The sequence below is a fragment of the Pinus tabuliformis genome, chromosome 9, assembly GCF_031772625.1.
Source record: "Pinus tabuliformis cultivar Carrire ecotype Pingquan chromosome 9, CPIR1, whole genome shotgun sequence".
NCBI classification, from domain to species: domain Eukaryota; kingdom Viridiplantae; phylum Streptophyta; class Pinopsida; order Pinales; family Pinaceae; genus Pinus; species Pinus tabuliformis.
Window position 1 is genome coordinate 1,427,905,486 of NC_142307.1, and position 7,537 is coordinate 1,427,913,022.

A 7,537-nucleotide genomic window follows, 5' to 3' on the forward strand; every position below is an offset into this window, starting at 1 on the left:
AATCAATCTAGAAAGTAACGGTTGTTTGTCTTGAAGAAATTATTTGTGATTAGTGAAACCAATGTGTGTGGTCATGACTGTTTTCTGTCTACGCGTATTATTTATCATTGCATTCTATCTACGTGTAAGGATTTGGCTGATAGTTCTATCTTCGGTAAGACTTTCTCATGCGGTCTCTCATTACACATATTTGTTTTGTCCACAATAAAATGTTTGCATGCGAGTTTCAATAAATATGTTGTTTTCCTTCTCTGTGTTGTGCTGCTTGAATTGGTGATGTGGTTATAATTTTTTGATGATATTTTTTAAAAATTGAAGAAAAAGAAAAAGAGAAATAGTGGGGCTTGAACCTTGACTTCCACTGAGTTATTTTTGGAGCTAACCAATGAACCACTAAGCCAATATTTAAAATAAAAGGAAAAGCGGGCCTATTTATTTTTAAAGATTATTGTAGACAACTCATATTTTAAAGTTTGAAGAGGATTTGTTTCAAGAGATTTTTTGGTTGCAAAAAATCATGACTTAACTGATATCAATATATAGTTAGAGTTGTTCTTAACCGAAAGAAGAATTATCAAGAATGGATTATAAATATTAAAAGTGCATTTATTTTTAATGATTTGTGGGAAGGATTTTGTCAAGGAAAGAAAGACATATATGATAAAGAAATTACATCTGAGCCACATGATGACCAAAATCAATGTGTAATTTGGGAGACAAAATTAAGAAGGCATATGCATTAATTACTTCATCAATGATAGAGGAGGTAAGGATATTTGTTATTTCTTGTGATAATAAATTTGAAGCATTACAGAGGTTGAAGGAACTTTATGATTCACATTTAGAACTCTAAATTATTCAGTTGTTGTTGAATTTGTTTAATTTGGAGATGAAAGACAATGATCCTTTGAAGATGGCCTATGAAATAAAAGTTCTTTTTCATGACATAAAAGATACTAGTGTTGAAGTATATTTGCAACTTAATGCTTTTATTAAATCTATTCACACTACTTCGAATCTTTCCAAACTAGTGGATAATTGAAAGATATTACTTTAGATAAAATAGTGAACAAAATTGTTGAGAGAGAAAAGGTGTTTGGGAAGAAGCAACCTCCACAAAATTATATCGTAGAAACTTTATGCCTTGCACAGAAAGATCAGAAGTATCATGGTGAAGCTTCTATGGGTGATAAAAGTATTAGAGGTCGTGGTAGAAGAAATTATAGAGGGGGGGGGGGGGGGGGAATAATCAGGAAGACATACAACAAAATGATAGACAATAAAGAAATTTTAATGATAAACCAGTTATCAAATGTTTTAGATGTGGTAAAATTGGTCACATTGTTGCTAATTGTATAATTCCTTGGGAGAAAGTCAGTGAAAGGAGAGAAACGTTGAATGAAAAGAAAGACCAGCCACCACAAGACAAGGGAAAATCATCAGAGTTTGCACATTACATTGTTTCTCATTGCAATTTTAATATTAATGATGTTTCTAGTACTTCATTTTCTTCATTGAAAGATAGTTAGATTTTAGATTCAGGAGCTACATGTCATAAGGATTTTAGGATAGATTTTTTTGAAACATTCAGTGACCAAGTTGATGGAATAGTACATTTTTCTGATAAATCCCAAATTAAGACTTCATGAATTGGATCCATTTGGTTGAAGATACCAAAACTTGTAGATTATGTTGTACAGGATGTCCTTTGTATTCGACAATTTCAAAGAAATCTAATGTCTCTTATACATATTCGACAACAAGGGCACTCCATACATATCTTCGATGGAATTATTGACATATATAGAGCATCTGATCATGCAATCATTATTATTTATGTTGAAGAAGGTACACTTTTAGAACTGAATGGCACATCATCTACTATAAATTCTCATGGCAGTTCTACTCTTTTAGCAAAACGAAGTGACACTATATCTTCCAGTTTATTATGACGTACACATTTTTCTCACATTAATTATGACAACATGAAAATCATGAGATGGAAAGGTATCAAAGGATTTCCTACAATTATGTGAAATATGACACCATATGATGCTTGTATTTTTGGAAAACATTGTAAGCAACCTTTTCAGAGTTCTTCTTCTAGAGCTTGCAGAAAATTAGGTCTCATTCATTCAAATTTATGTGGACCTATGCTTTTAGCAACTAGCAATGGAAATAAATATGTGATGAGATTTATTGATGATTATTTTAAAATGTGTTGGGTGTATTTGTTGAAAGATAAGTCACAAGTATTTGATGGCATTAAAATTTTCCGTTTGATGATTAAAAATGAAACTCAACATAATCTAGACATTCTCAGAACTAATAATGTTGGTGAATATACTTCTAATGATTTTGCAAAATATTTAAAGGATAATGGAATCAAACATCAGAATACCATACCTTATAATCCACAATAGAATGGGTTGCAGAATGTATGAATAGAACTTTTCTTAATATGGTTATATCTATGATGTTTTTTAAGAATGTGAAGTTAATGTTTTGGGTAGAAGCAATGTTTTGTGCAGCATATATTAGAAATAATTGTCCTTCATATCTTATTTACAACAAAACTCCTTATGAACATTGGTATAATACACTCAAAACTATTCAACATTTCAGAGTTTTTGGATCTAAATATTATGCTTTAATTCCTAAGAAACAACAAAATAAATTAGGTGCAAGGAGTCGAAAATGCATATTTTTGGTTTATTCTAATACTTCCAATGCATACATATTGTATGATGAAGAAAATAAGAAGTTCATTCTTTCCATAGATGTTATTTTTCTTGAATTAGATAAAGATAATTCTACTGTTGACAGGCAGCTGACTCATTTGGAGAAATTTGCATCCAAAAAGTTATACTTTGAATTTGATAATGATGTTCCACATATTGAAGGGGGGGTTACCATTATGGATCAATCTATGGTTCTTCCATATGTGACTCATGAGAATGATACTGCTGAATAAAATTTGGATGATAGTAATGTTTCTGCACGATCATAAATTTCTCTTGAAGATCTTGTTCTTGAGCCTATCTTTCAAGATGAATTACCATCACAACCACTTGAACAACCTTTACAAATCTCCATAAGTGTTTCAAGATTTCCAACTAAGTATGATGAATTTGAAATAGGAATTTCTTCTAAAGGTGATGTTACTTTGAGTTGAAGTGGTGTTTCTCATGACTGCGAATTCAATCATTCTACTATTAGTGAACCCAATTGTTTTGAAGAAGTTGTTGATTATGATGAATGGAAGGTTGTAATGAAAAAGGAGTATGTTGCACTTATTTAGAATGAAACTTGGAGGTTAGTGGATCGTCCTACTGGAATCAAACCTATTGGTTGCAGATGGGTGTATAAGATCAAGTATAAGGCAGATGGTTTGCTTGATAAATGTAAGGAAAGGCTTGGAGAAAAAGGCTACGCTCTAAAGGAAGGTGTTGACTACACAGTGAAGTTTTCTCCTATAGAAAAATGGGGAAAAATTAGAACTTCATTTTCTCTTGTAGCTCAAAATAGCTGTAATATACACCATATGGATATAGAAACAACTTTTTTGAATGGCAATTTGAAGGAGGATGTTTGTATGTTTCAGTTAGAAGGTTTTGTTATCAAATGAAAAGAGAGAAAGGTATGTAAGTTGGTGAATGACTTGTATGGATTGAAATAGACGTATCACGCATTGTATGAAAAATTAATTGAACATCTTCTCAAGTTGAATTATAAGATATTTAATATGGATGATGCAACTAGTTTTGTTACAGGAAATATTGATGACTACAGGAAATATTGATTTGATGATTACAGGAAATATTGATGACTATATAGAATTCGTTAAAAGAGAGTTAATGAAAATTTTTGACTTGACAACATTATGTTTATTGCATTATTATTTAGGGATTGAAGTTGATCGTAAACCAAAATATATTTTTATTTTTCAGAAGAAGTATATTGGAAAACTATTGGACATATTTGGGATGTTAGATTTTAACCCTATTGCTACTCCAATGGAGCAAAATATGAAGCTTACTTCCACTGAAGGAAGTACGTTTAAAGATCTAACAAGGTACAGGTAAGTTGTTGGAAGTTTGAATTTTCTAACTACTACTCAACATAAGAGAACTTTTTTGTAGTGATACTTTCCAAATTTATGCATTAGCCATGTGAAGGTCATTGGAATACAAAAAAGTGAGTGCTCAACTATTTTAAAGACACTCAAACATATGGAATCAAATATTCGAAAGTTGCAGATTTCCATGTCACCGAGTATTCAAATTCTGATTTTGATGGAGATAAGGAGAATGGGGTCTCTACTTCTGGTTATTTGATGAATCTTAGATAAAAAAAACCATCAGTTGAATATCACACAATAAATGTGTTCTTACTGATTCTACTATCAAAGTTGAATATTTTGCAACAACTCAAGCTACAAAATAAATCAATTGGATTCGCAAAATACTTGAAGACTTGCAGGAGAAACAAAAGGCTTCAACTCCACTACTTAATGAAAACTCTTTTGCAATTGAATTTTCCAATCATCCTAAGTTTCATGATCAAATCAAGCATATTAACACCAAATATCAAGTAATTTGACATTACCTAGAGGCCAAAGTTATTCATATGACACATTGTCCCATTTCATAGCAGATCAAAAACATATTTACAGAGGCATTAGGACATGAAAGTTTGAAAATTTTAGAATGATACTTGGCATGTCAGATGTCCCTTCAGATTAAGGGGGGAATTTTAACTAATCCTTCAAAATTATTACTGCACATTAGTAATTAATTGATATTTTTACTTTTATGTTAACAAGTTACCGAGACAAAACTATCTCGTGCCTTCTTTACACATGTATAAATGTATACTTTAAGTTTGAATGAATCAAGTTTCCATTGTGGAATTTATTCAACGTTGTGTATAACATACAAGTGGATAGCACTAGAAAGAAACTTTTGGCTATGAAAAGGAGCATCTTTAGTCAATGATTTCCGAGAATCCTTTGAAATTCCTATGTTTGTACCTACTATTGATCCTAGAAGTTCATGATCGAATCAGAAATATCCCTTGATGAATTACTTAATGGGATTCATCATTCCATCAACCAGTTCCATCTCATTATCCAGATCTCGAAACTATGATACAACAAGTGCATACAATGTCCATGACATAGGGCTTTCCCAGTAATACCATCTCCACCATAGGAATTTTCAATCATGGAATCAAAACATTGAAGAAGAGGTTCCAAGCTGACAAAATAATAACAGATATGTTATGGTTGTGTATCAAAGACATGTTCAACATTCCATAATAAGTGAAATATAAGAAGGTGAAGAATGAAAAGAATGGATATGAGACGAATTTGGCCATGTCCCATTAAAAACCATCATGGCATACACCATGATGTTGTAAATATAAGATTGGAAGAACAAATATTGAATCTCTATGGTAGTCTATGAAAAGGCGTAAGGTAAAGTAGAATGCATTTTGATAACCTTCTATATGTTAAAAATAGTTCATTCAATTTCATTTCACCAAGGAGGAATAGTTTACCTCGATGAATAATATCTCCACATATATTGAACCCATTGCATTTAATATATGAAACTTCTGAGTTGTCTTATTACCACCATGAAAAAACACGATACTAAACATTAAGCCACAAACAAATGTAAAAAAGAACCACACAATAATATTCTATGGATTATGCCAGTAAGACAATCCCTATTTCTAGAATCATGCAGAACACCATGAAAAGAATGGCTAGTAATACAACATATGAAAGTAAAGGTTCATTTACCTTGGAGTAGGCATGCTCAATTCTTTTATGAGAGCTTTATTCCACTAGAGTAACCTTGGGTTTTTATAATTTTTTGAAAAATTGATTATTAGATGGTTTTCAGCTGTGACAAAAGAGACCTCTAACACCCATGTAGCAAGGTTGTACCCTTGAGTTATTTTAGGTACTCCATCACCTGAATCAAAGTATTCAACTACTTTATGAGTGACAAATCATATCACTCTTGCTAGATTCTTCTTCCATATCTAAGTCACCATTAACCTTAGGGCTCACTTCAATTTCTAATTTATGGTCTTTAGCTATTGCTTTATTGACTTCACAGAGCTTTCCCATTCATTGATTTAAGATCTCCATGATCTTTTGCACTATCATCCCTCTTCTTTTCATTAAAATCAATTGTTAGCTTAAGTTCCCATGCTTCAATCTGATCTATGATTCTTTTGAGGTTCATATTATATTCTTCAATTTTTTAAAATAATTGTGTGAATAATTACTCTTGTTGATTTGGAACCTTTTTCAAATAAACCCTTGAAGTTAGCAGGAAAACCAACTATGACACCACTATAATATTCCCTTATTTATTAAACTAAAAATTCAAAGAAATTAAATTCATAAATTGCAACATAATTTTCTTGCCAAGAACTTAAATGAAAATGCATCTCAAAATTGCAAAATCGTAGATAATAATTAATGCAAGAAATCCAATTTTTTATTAACAAATTTTAGGAGGATATTGCATGAAAATCATATAATATACACTAGGTTCCTGGCTCTTGGACTTCTATAATTTGATCCTTAGCAAGTCATCCCACCAATTGTACCCTTCTAAAGTATAGTAGTTTGTCCCTACTGAGATATTAATCCAACCCTCTTAAAAGCAAAACTACTCGAGCCTCTCCGTGGATGTATAAAATAACATGTTGCTATACTATTTCAATATACCTGTAAGAGTATTGATTGGCTGGGGTCATTTTACAATCACCAAAAGTAACGACCACCAGTTACAGTGACTTTACAACCACCAAAACAATAGCCACCAACTATGGTGTATACTTCAACACTAAACTTAAGAAATATATCGAGATTTTTTTGTCTCAAACTATAAGATACTAGAGCTCTCAAAATAACTATCAAAATACTAATACTAAACACATACCCTCAATGAACTCTCATCTTTATTTTTATCATATTTTTCACATCAAACACCATGGATCACTCAAATACCATGGTCAATACCATGGGTGATCAAAATACCATGGTATTTATCTTTATAACCCATTCTAATTTAATTATTCGTTTCACTTTTTTATGTTTCTTTTTCTATCCAAATGGAAAGGAACAAATAAAGTAATCTTCTTGGAAAGGGATATTACATATACTCGACAAAACTTGAAGTATAAAAGGGTTGGAATATTTATAAATCAAGACATTATTCCAAAAGATAGAGTTGATTGAAGGAAATAATTTCTTAAAGTATAGGAAGCCAATAAGGGAAGAAAATGGACAATAATTAGGAAAAAAAACTATTTTGAAGGGTTAGAAACCAAAAAAATAAAATAAATAGGAATTTGGGACACTCTAGATGCTTTGTTAGAATTTTTATTGATTTCCATGGAGAAAATTGTGGTGTCTTAACTTGGATATTGAGTGACATTGAGATTATATTACTTATTGAAACTTGGGAACATGAAGAATCTAAGGTCCCTAACATATAATATTTTAATATTT